This window comes from Bidens hawaiensis, unplaced genomic scaffold (assembly GCF_021521415.1).
Source record: "Bidens hawaiensis isolate Kalapana, Puna unplaced genomic scaffold, B.hawaiensis_p1.1 tig00001179_1, whole genome shotgun sequence".
NCBI lineage: Eukaryota > Viridiplantae > Streptophyta > Magnoliopsida > Asterales > Asteraceae > Bidens > Bidens hawaiensis.
The window spans coordinates 3,442,862-3,455,250 of NW_027491068.1; the positions used below are offsets into that span (position 1 = coordinate 3,442,862).

Sequence of the window (12,389 nt, forward strand, 5' to 3'; positions counted from 1 at the left end):
TACTTGGTCGAGACGAGAGTATACGAGTGTTTATGAGAGTTCGCGAGCCGACTGGTCCTTTTCCAATCTCATTGATATCAGGTGATTTCAGTTTCATAATTTATTTTGTCTTATTAGTTTAAATGTTAAAAGTGTAATTGTATATTTGCTAGGAGAACCGTCACATTTGAGCCCAAATTTTTAAAATTGTTTAACAGTCAAAAAGTCAATTTCAACCCCGTCCCTCAAATGTTCATTAATTGTTTCAATATTTTAACATTGAGGACAATGTAAACCTCAAGTGTGGGGATGGGGGAAATTTGAAAATTTTAGCCCGATAGTACCTCGAAGAGTGTTTAGAAACCAAAGTTATTAACTGTTAATTATTGTCATTAATGCCAAGTTATAGGTTTCTGGTCATGGTTGGTTTTTCAGCTTCTCGATAGTTTTACTCACGAATGTTTTCAAAAAGAGAAGTTGAAAATGGGGTCGTTTAGGCGGGGATAACGAGTCAAGGGGACGGGTATACATGTTTCATATCGGCAACCCATTATTCCAGACATATTGTGAGATGGCCCCCTATACTTAATACACATATTATATAATAGATATAAAACATGTCTTACACCATTGATTAAGGGAAACCGGTATGTTTTACAGAGTTAGAACTTGCTTGTCACATTCTTATTGAGATCTTAATACCACCACCTGTATGGAGATTAGGATTTTAGAAAACCTTTACATACACTTTTCCTCCACTAAATAAATTTCCTTACCCGACAATATCCCCCTAGGAGCCCGTTTGGACCTAATTCATGTTTATTTGCTAAACCAGACATTACACACCATTTCAGCCTTGGCCTTCACTTTATTTTAACCCTGTGTGATGAAATCCAATTCGTTATCGAGTTGTATATAGTCAGTTGTTGAGCATAGTACACAATGTATGTATGTCTCGGTTGAGTTGTAAATATGTGTTTGTCAGAGTTGTATAATTATTTGCTTCAGTGTATTGTCTATCAGTTGGTAAAAAAAACAAAACAAAAAACAAGCCAAAAAGAAAGTCAGTTCTTATTCAGTTATGTAATTAGCAGTCTGTTTATTTTTGATTAATTATTTGTGTATTTATAAACTGGGTTACATCCACCTTAGTCACTAAATATGCCTATTCCGCACCCAACCTAAGCCCCAGCAAAACCTTAGTCCGAGTCTTTATGCAACCGGTGGGTAATGGGTAGAGATAAGACTAGCCTGCAAGCTTATTAAGTTGTGACTCATATTTGGTATTTGAGGGCAGAGACATATACTGGCACAACTTTTGCTAGTCCAGATATTAAACCGAGAGGAGTGTTGATAGTGTGAGGGGTATGAACATGTATGCTTTAACCGGAAACAAAGTACACTCGTCTGTACGACTCTATTGTTTTTATTATAGCACTCAACCGTATTTGTGGGATGTCAATCTAGAAAGTGTCAGTCTGGGAAACTGGGTATGACCTTAAACATTACTAGTATTAATGGCGATAATTCACATACCTATGATGGAGGTTAATGTTTACTTTAGAGTTTTGCTTGAGGGCAAGCAAAAGATAAGTGTGGGGATGTGATGGTCGGATATTTTGCATATATATATTAGTGCATTAATTATGTAGTTTTATTGAATATATTGTTAGAACATTGGTACTTCATACGTGCTTTTGTATTTCAGGTAATTGATCGTTAAAGATGCTAAATGCGAGACCTGTACGAGCATGGAATGATATCTCGGGAAGACCGAAGCATGATTTGATGTCTTGGGAAGTGTTACAAGGATTCGGGAAGAGTATGGATGAGAAATCATAAGCCAATGCTAAAACTGAACAAGATGGGTTGACAAAATGCGACCTTGAAATAAAATGAGCATATCCTGAGCTAGAAAATGAGTTCTGGGAGCCATAATATATGAATTTTGGGTTTCTCGACGAGAGGAATCCAGATATGAGGTTTTCTTAGGTCGCGGTACGCGACGGGTAGGGTCTATGGCCATCGCGATACGCGATGGTCTTAAAAAACGTGAAAAAACGGATTTTGACCTATATCTTCTATTTTCCGAACCCTAATGAGGATTGACGACTTCCAGCAGCTATTAGGAGATTTTGAGTGAATTCCAGGGCTACCAATCATCTCTTGATCAATCCTAATGGCCTCCCTCATCATAATTGAAGATCTATCGATTAAGATGCTCGGCTAGTCTTCTCCGAATCATACCCAGGATGTATAGTTTGTAACTTTTATAGTTTTTCTCATGTGATTAAGAACACTATGTATAATTGTTTATGGTTGATATATGATTACTGATGTTTAGTATTTCTGTGTGTTCAGTCGGTTTAGGTTTACGTTGGTCTGAACGATTTGTTACAAGTTGCTAGATAATTGATCATATGATTGTTTGATTAGATTGAATACGATAAAATATTTAATTGCCCTTAACTGAGTCACACTGGCAAAGACCGTTTGATAACCAGTGCCATGTGTAAAGCGATTATTGATGTCTAAGGTTTTGGTCTGATTGATCAGTCTGTAGTTAACCAGTAATAATTAATCTGTTAGGTTGCATGAGATTACTATAGGTTGCTTACTTGAATTCCCGGGTGTGATTTGCTTTGTTAATTGATTGGAACTTCTTTACTCGTTTGCTTGTTTAACTCTAAATTTAAATCATTGCTTGTGTGATCAGCACTAAATCTGTTACTTCATAATATTAAAGTTGCTTACACGAATCACATTGACCACATACTCATGGTGGATACGATACCTTACTCATCCTATCTAGATAGTTTAATTAGGTTTTTGATTGAATCAAACGACGGTCATCAATAGGAGAAAGAGAAAAGACCAAGACACGCGGGGAAAGTATTTGAGTCCGACAACTTTTCAAACACATATTTTCTTTTTATTTCTTCTCTAAACTAATAATTATATAATTTTCATGTTCTAACTAACTTTTTTACACAGTTATCATGTCTATCAAGAAGATATTTTGTTTCACAATTTGTTATAAAAAAGTTAAGTAACATGAAGTAAAGTTAATTTCACGTTGGTACATAAACACATTGGTTATTAAAACTAAACTTTGAGAGTATTAACAACATTAGGCTATTAGGTATGGATGTCATTTTACTTCCCAATTTATAGTGTCATGTCATCGCTACATCATATCACACTTCACTTCAATATTTTTTCACAATTCCATTGAAAGACACTAATTCCATTTCCATTTGACAACGGATAGATTATAAAATAAGAAAAACCTTTATTTTTTCTCTGTTTTTTTTGAAATGGTCGACAATGGTAGGTATGAATTTGAATAAATAATTAACATCTCATTTGTAACTTCTCAAGTGGAGCGGAAAAAATTTCGGCATTTTCACCTCCTAAGCTCCACCGATGGCGGTGCCAATTTGAGTGACGTGGTGGACACCATCGGCACCATATGACACATCAACATTTTTATAGACATAATGACATCCATACCTTACAGCCTAAGGCATCCTAAATACCCAATGACTATTTTGATATTAAAATAAATCATTTGGAAGGTTAGGCTAGTTTTAGTTTTGTTTTCGTGCTATTTCATAAAAGTCATTTCTTTTTCTTTAAATCTTTTCAACGACAATATGAAAATAATTTTCCACAAATCGAATCATGATGGCCAAATTGTCAAAACTATATAGACAATTTGTCACTATATAGTTTTCTCAATTTGGTTCATAACTTTTGTTTTTGCACCAAACATGTTAATATTAAATTTTTTTTGAACGCTAAATTTATTAGAAAATAAACACCTAGTTTAGCAAGGAGTTGGAATAGAACAACACACCCAAAACAAAATCACACCTACACAAAATTACATATAAAACACATTCATATATTTCAATCTCTATAATAGATTAATATTTGACAAAAAAAAAATATAAAACGTAAATTTTAAGAAGGTCTCGAACCGATTGAATTGCTTTTCTTTTGTTTCCTTGTGCGCCACAAGGTCATGAGGATCACCGATTGAATTGCTTTTCTTTTGTTTCCTTGCGCGCCACTAGTTAAGTGAATTTCAAGAAGGGCTTGAACCTCAAAAGTATATATTGGAGGAATCGCACACCAGTTATTAAAAAATTTCCATATTACCGATGTGACATGATAAGAAAGGAAGATGTGTTCGACTGATTCTCTTTTGCCTTGGCATAACGGGCACCACTTGATTCATCAATGACATTTCTTTTGTATAGGGTACCCGTGACAGCAATTCTTCCTATTTCCGTCTTCCACCGAATATGTTAAACATTTAGAGGGACCCACCTATTCCAATCCATGACCAAAGCAGGCTGCACAGTACTAATCGTTTTACGTAAATGCCTCCCTGACTTGGTAAAGAAGCTTCCATCACTTTCAAGACACCAGAAACATTTATCTTCACGGTTTTCCAAAATGGTCCCAAGAAGTACATCTAAACAAGCGCATAATTCCTCGCCTTCCAGATGCACCAACAAGTCGTTAAAATAATTCCGAACAAGACCTTTCTCTTTTTATTATCAAGCGGTGTCGAAAGATGTAGAGTGAGTAAATCCCGAACAGAAAATGCATAAATCGGGAGAATACGACACCATGCACTTATCGCGTTCCAAACCGAGGTTGCAAGAAAACATGAAATAAGGAGGTGGCCGGATGTTTCATAGCCCTCGCCGCACAAGCTGCAAGAACTCGAACTTACATGAATAGAATAGAACGGGCCAAAAGAGCTTTTAAACGTTCAATTACTTGATTTGGGTGGTTTAAATGGAAAATATATTAAATAACTTTATTATTAATATATTTTAATATAATTAAATTTAAAATAAATAATAATAAAAATAACAAGTCAAAACATAGTATTAAACCACTGCCGTTCTGTTTGAAGCAACGAAGCGACGAAATCCTTCAGTTCTAGCTCGCCGTTGATTTGAATTATCCGACGCTCACCGGATAATTCATCATTTCCCCCAATCGATCTCTGTTTCATTTCTTCAATTTCAACTTCTATTCAACGATTATTGTTCATTTCTTCAATTTCAACTTCATTCACGGATTATTATGGATCAAAAATACCAAAAGTTAGAGTATATTGACGAAGGGCTCGCAAGGAATCGTATACAAAGCGAAGAACACAAAAACCGGTGCAATTGTAGCAGTAAAGAGGATTCAATGCGATGATGAAGACGGCATCCCTGCGACCGCACTCCGAGAAATCGGATTACTTAAACTGCTCAATAGCTCCGGTCTCTCGCTTCGTCTTCTTGACGTTGAACATGATGATAATTACGTTTACATCGTAATGGAGTACATCGACACAAATTTGAAGATACACATCGGTGCCGAACCAAAATCCTTGTGTCAAGTCGTCGCTTATTGTCACAGCCTCGGAGTTCTTCATCGCAATTTGAAACCGGAAAACCTGTTGATCGAAGAAAACGAGGGGACTGTGACACTCGAGATAGCTGATCTTGGTCTCGGGAGAGCCTTTACTCTTCCGGACACACCCTATACCGATGAGGTTTTATCTTCTTTCTATTTTTATTTGATGTTAATAGTTTTGGCAGAATTATATTATAATGCCTATTTTTATTTTGTAGATTGTTACGCTATGGTACAGAGCTCCCGAGATGTTGTTGGGATCAGTTGCTAAGTTCACTGGCGTTGATATGTGGGCGGTTGGTTGCATTTTTGGTTAGTATTGCTAATTCTCTAATTTGACATCTTATTGTTAAGATATATAATATACTAGCTTTAGAACCCGTGTATTACACGAGATTACTCAAATAAAAAAAAGAAGATTTTAATTTAAATAATAATTACATAATGTATGTAAAAAATGGATAGTATTGATACTTTCACCTATACAACGTATAAAGAAGTTTTACGTTTACAATTTAAAAATTTACAAAAATCTCTTTGTACATAGCATTTGCAGTTGTGTGGATAGTTTTTCATCTTTATCCAATATTAGTAGTTTTACGCCCTGCTTGCGGTGCGCACATATAATGTATATATGTGTGAACCCTTGGGTGGGCAAAAGTAAAATTGCACTAATTTTGACGTTATTTTACTAATCACGTGAAAATAACGTTAAAAGTGGCGGAAGGTTAATCAGGCATCATGTGGTGGCGTTGATAGCCGAAAGACAAGGGCACATGCACCAATCAGCCGGTGTCCCGATGATTGAGTGTTATGTGTCTTATGTCCAAGGCTTGATTCAAAACTACTATCGAGCCGGGGGTCTCACCGGAAGCAGCCTCTCTATCCCTATGGGATAGAGGTAAGGCTGTCTACATCTTACCCTCCTCAGACCCTACCATAGCATTGCTATTGGTGGGATATACTGAGTACGATGATGATGATGATGATGATGATCCAATATTAGTAGTTTTAGGTTGTGTCGTATGATTGTTTATTAATAATAAATGTATAAACAGTATTTTCATTTTAAAAGTAATGATTATTTAATTGCATTCAGTCTTAAATAAGTATAAAGGTTACTATTACCAAAATATTATTTATCGGTCTTACAAACTTTATTTCAATATACATTGCGGATAAATTAACCTTACTATATTCTAAGGGATGTCAAATGTTTTCTAGTTAAATAGTCGTGTCTTCAATAATGTAACATCCGTTCTATCAACATAACCCGTTTACAAACAATTATCAGATGACCAATAGTAGCGGTTCATACGTTACCCAAACTTTGATAGATATTAATTTTGCCCCTGGATCGAAATCCATTCCGTAATAGAATTTGACCCAAGAAAAATTGATAAGATAACACGACAAAACCTACTGATTTCTGATATGCAGCCTGTAAGTGAGTCAAGAACATGACCCGTTTGCAATCCGTAGATCCATAACTGATCCGTTTGAACTTTTACTCATTATCGTTCTGTTGTAACACCAAAAATACCCTTCGCAAATCTGCTACAAATAGCTCGTACACGGACAAGCTTAACCTGTAGTTGTTGTCCAAACACTGCAGCCCTTAAATGCCATAATATGACCCGACCTGCATCTTTTCTTCTTAAAACTTGAATCAAAAGCTTATGCCCAATGTATACCTCGCGACCAACTATAACCCAAAGAAAAGAACATAAACCAGAATCACAATGATGACTCTTTTGCAAACAAATATCCAGTAAATGAATGAATCTGATTTCCAAAACTAATGCGAACCTACAATACAACCTAGAGTGTAACCAGTTAGTGAACAAAACTGAAAATACCATCAATGTTCTCTATAGAAAATTAGAAATTCGCACTTTTAACTCATTTCACAGCCTCTTTTAACTAATTCTGCAACAAACTTGACCTGTAATCATTTCACACACAATCCGATTCGCAGTTCACACAAAATGCAACTCGAAAACTAATTCAGATTAACCAAAACACCCTGTACACAGCAACAAATAACCTGAATTAACTTGAAACTAAACTGAGATCAGTTATCAACTAATTTCTGATCTGAAACCAAAAAAGTTCACCTCACAAATCAACAATCAGTTGCAAATCAAAGCTGCAATCTGTAGCATTCACAAAAACAGTTATGAATACCAAATCTTCAACTTATCTCATGCACCAATTATACCTGCAATGTGACTGATACGAACCCGTTCGGATCCAAGGGTGCTGAAGGGTTCAAGGAAGATGAAGAGCTAAAGGAAGTCGAAAGGTCTAAGTAACCATTTCAATAATTACTACAATTAGGTCTATATAAGTGTTCATGCTTTAGTTTATGGATATCCATGTTTATGATATAAAACTATTAGGGTTTATTAACCTTGTATTTGGAGAATTGCCATCTCGAATCGGCTAACCGGAGACTAGCCCATCTCGAATCGGGTCAACTATCCTTTAATTTCTTGTTTAAGTTTCCGGGTTCTATCAGTGACTGAACCATTGACCGAGATAATTCCATTTTTACCCTTCTCTACCAAATGTATTGTACTGTGTTTGTAGCAATTTTTTTAATGTCTCATCCACACCTGATTCCAAATAGATCATTGTAGAACCATAGTTTATAATTATTATTTTTGAAACATAAATAATGATTTATTTTAGTTGAGAGCTTATTACATTGGTCTAATCCCTATAAGATGTTAATCTATGACAAAATAATCACTAATCAAAATAGAAGCCGTAATGAGTTTGATGTTTGTAACAATGGCAAATAGAATACACCAACATGATTAAGCAAACAAATAGCTTTACCAATCAGTTTGTTGTAAAAACCCTATTCTCTTCAGATTTCATATAAAGTTTTGATATTTAGTGGACATAAAAATATGAAAACAAAATTATTTAACATAAGAGATGGTACGGTGGTGTCACTTAAATCCCTCCATTTCTCTCATACAACTAACTATATAAAAAGGAAAATTTATACATACTTGTAAATCATGGGACGGTGACGGCATGTGAACAATCACCATGCGTTCTTGCTACTGTTTGCCCTGTTGATGAGCAATCGACAGATTATAAAAATCGATGACCGGCCGATAGAAAGAGACGAGAGATGGACAAAAAATTAGGTGATTAGGGTTTCACATAAAAGAGAAGTGTTTATAAAGATAACAAGGTAGGGTTATGGGTCATAAAAGACCCAGTTGATAGAATGAGCGGGAATTCATTAGCGAGAAGGATTGAGTCGATGACACGTGTCACAATTATTTTCCTTTATTAGAATAGGTAGAGGTAGATTTCCTGATTTGTATAATTACTATATTGATGTTGCATAATATATTGATATTCAGATGTGGTTTTGTTATTATTATGTAGTGTTACTAATTTGGTTTATAATTTTGGACAGCTGAAATGTCAACAGGGCAGCCTTTGTTTCCTGGTGGTAGTGAGATTCAGCAATTGGGTCGTATATTCAGGTATGTCATTAACTTAAAACGACTAGTATTTGGCCATGGTCTGTCTTTATTGGTGATACACTATTAACTAGACCTGTTGATATTGTGAATTCTAGTCCTAAGTATTTATTTGCTGTTGACTGATATTCAATATTTGTTTGGTACACCTACTGAGGAGGAGTGGCCAGAGGTTACCAACCGCCTAAGGGCTTGGGGGAATGAATATCCTCAGTGTGAACCTCAAAATTTGACAAATGGTGTTCCTTTACTCGGACCTAATGGTGTTGATCTTTTATCGGTATAAGGATGACTCTGCCTTTTGCCTTTTGAGTAAACGTTTGATTCTATTAAGTGCCGATGAGTGATTTATTTATTTATTTATTTATTTTTCCAGAAAATGTTGAAGTATAACCCTGCAGAAAGGATTTCAGCCAAAGCTGTTTTGAACCATTGCTATTTTGCTAGTCAGTATAATTATTAGACATAGTTCATTAAAATTCCACTGCTTTCTTGATTTATTATTTGTATAATATTTCTTATCTTTTACAGATGATAATACATCTGCTGAAGTGCTCAGCCAGGAAGACACCTGTGGCAATTTTGAAATTGCTTATAAGCTGCTTGTTAATATGTCATTGGAATCCCCGTCGTATGAGCAAGTACTTAATCAATCCAAATTTGCAGATACCCGGGCACTTTTATTTGCAAAAATTCGATCGGTGAGATATGTTAGAAGTTTATGATATCTATTTTTATTGACATATAACTAATTTGGGTCTTTTGTTAACAGATCTCTAATGATCAAGTGTTTGATTCTTTCACATGTTCTACTGCCATGTACTACATCGATATACTTTTATTAATGCTCAATCAATCTGAATTGGAGACACCTGAATCTGTTAATCTGTGGGCTACAGTTTGCTACAGAGCAGCATTAAAAGTCGTTCAAAAGTGCAAAATATGTTTCTCGGAGTTAGAGCTTTTTGGTTCGCTTCCGCAGGATTGGAATCACTATGAAATTGTTCTTGCTAAAATGTTGAATTGGAATTTATATCCGGCAACTTTGCATACTCTTTTCTACTATTTGAAAGAGTTTTTACAACTTAGATTTGCTTATAACAAAATTAGACAGCATATCCCTGAAGGGGACCTTTCGGAGGATGATTCAGTTGAGGGTGCTGCTGCATCTTCTGGCGATTCTTATTTGAGTGATACTTCAAGTTTAAATGTTGAAACAGATGGGATGAAAGCCAAAAGGTTTGCAGATTCTTTGATCCGACGTGTACTTTCAGGTAATTATCTTTATAACAGTTTGTAATATAATGCTTTTGTTACCAACTCTTATATTTCTGTGGTTGGTAGAGACACGCTTTCTTCAGTTTCAGGCACATGACATTGCTGCAGCCTTAGTTTTTTTGCTGTGCGACATTCGTCGAAGTTACACTGTTATAGCTGTCAACCGCTTAACAAATAAGGTTTAACATTTTTTTCAATATATTCATTGTTTAGTTGCTGATATCATACTCTGATTATTGTTTTGGTTTTTTAGGAAAAGGTGAAGGAGTGTGAAGCTTTGCTTCGCACCTTTCTTTTTCCAGATGAATAGGTATGTGACATTTTTGAGGTGTTGAGTTTCACGATATATCAATTTTGATAATCATTTTACTGTATAATGAATGGCACTTCATTTATCGTAGGCAACTATGACTAGAAGAAGCAGGCGCCTATGATGTGAAGCTGTATTTTGCTGCTTGACTTCTATTGATGATATTTTCATGTTTTGTTCCATTTTGTCAGTTTACATGTGACGGTATTGAATGTTTTGTTTAAGTGGTACATACTTAGTGATGACATTTCAAATCAAAATGCACAAAGATCTATTGAAATGAGTAATATTGTGGTTGCAAAAGAGTTCAGGGTATTGTTATATATACAGTTTGCTACACCTATAAACATCATACAAACTTGATACACAAATAATATTAATATTTTTGACCTCAAATGTTTTCTATGTTAGGCTGTACTTTATAACTTATTGCATCTATGAGCTTTTTAAAAAGGTTGAACTTTGCATTCTTTTGAGTTGAGTAGAGGGTCATTTTTATATACTCAGCTCAACATGCGTGCTAATGTTAAATCATGAAATTCACCAATCATCCTTCCCTAGTGCGAAAATGTTTTGTGACTTCTGTATGCCTAATTTAGTAGATAAGGATCTTTTGGGGTAAACACGAATATGGTCTGGGAGCTGCCACAACTTTTAAAGTTACAATTTCAAGTTTTTAAATTTTAGTTCTCTGCTATGGCACATAATCCTAAAGTCCAATTCTTTTGTGTCTGCCTTTTTATTTGATCATCTTTGAGTCTTTTGGTTCAGATCTTAAAATGAGAAGGTGGCTTAAGAGTTATGAGTTGAAATTATGTGAGACCGAGGATAGTGTATGTCGATTTACAATTTGGGAATCAAGAAAATTTTTAATTTGGGAATTTTGACTACGTTAGAAAAGGTTGACTTTTTTCTCATGCTGGACCGTATTTGGGTCAATGCTGACTTTTGGGTGAGTTTTCATCCCAGAAACATATGATGAATTAATTATACATTTTAATAAGGAAAACAATTTTTTACGATAAATCGATCATGTGCAAACATAATGGTATTTCACTATTTTGGGCATATAGAATAGTAATGTGGACCTGGTTCAACTATGTGGGTTCAACTATGTGACATTGGGGGTAGTTTGGTCTTTATCTGATAACTGGTGATACTGATAGGTATGGAGCTCTCAATGTTCAATTTATGATTTAATTTGCACACTTTTGAACTTTTATGGGTCAAAGATACTATTTGGAAAACATGGTATGGTTACCAGGTGTTTTTGGAAATTAGATAATGTGTAATGGGGTGTTATGAGTGCTCATAAAGCACCAATGTTACACCATTTTTTGCACAACATCGTCTTTATGACGTGTATGTCACGGGTCGCATAAAAAATTAAAAAAATGCCTTTAATTTCAAAAGAAAAAAAACAATGTGTTTTTAGTAAAGATTTTTCTGCGTGACTTCACTTAAAACCTTTTTTTTCTCTTTCCATAAAATATTAAAAATGCCTTATCTTGTAAATAAATATCTACCACAAAGTCTAGTAAATGGTTATAGGCCATTTTCTAACAGCATCATTGGGTGTCAAGGACTATTTGGGTTGAGGTAGAGGTGTTAAAAAAAACTTAAATTTATAATCAGACTTTGGAAAAAAAAAATTCTAGAAACGGTGTTTTTATAGTTGGATTTTTAATACCCGAATCAGATAGGGTATGTATTTCAATACCAATCTATATATGAAAATAAGGGTATGAAACCCGAAAATAAAGTAGTCAAATACCCGGTTCTTTACCGACACATATGTATGGTTTTTAGAAACAAGACCTAGACCCGAACCCTACCGAGTATGGCCAATACTCGATTTTCTGATACCCAATCCTACCTGAACCAGG

At 34.9% G+C, this 12,389-nt stretch overlaps 1 pseudogene; it reads left to right on the top strand.

Moving 5' to 3' along the window:
• The first annotated feature begins 5,085 nt into the window (after nt 1–5,085).
• On the top strand, nt 5,086–10,503 carry LOC143562202 (cyclin-dependent kinase B1-1-like; annotated as a pseudogene).
• Nucleotides 10,504–12,389: the final 1,886 nt, after the last annotated feature.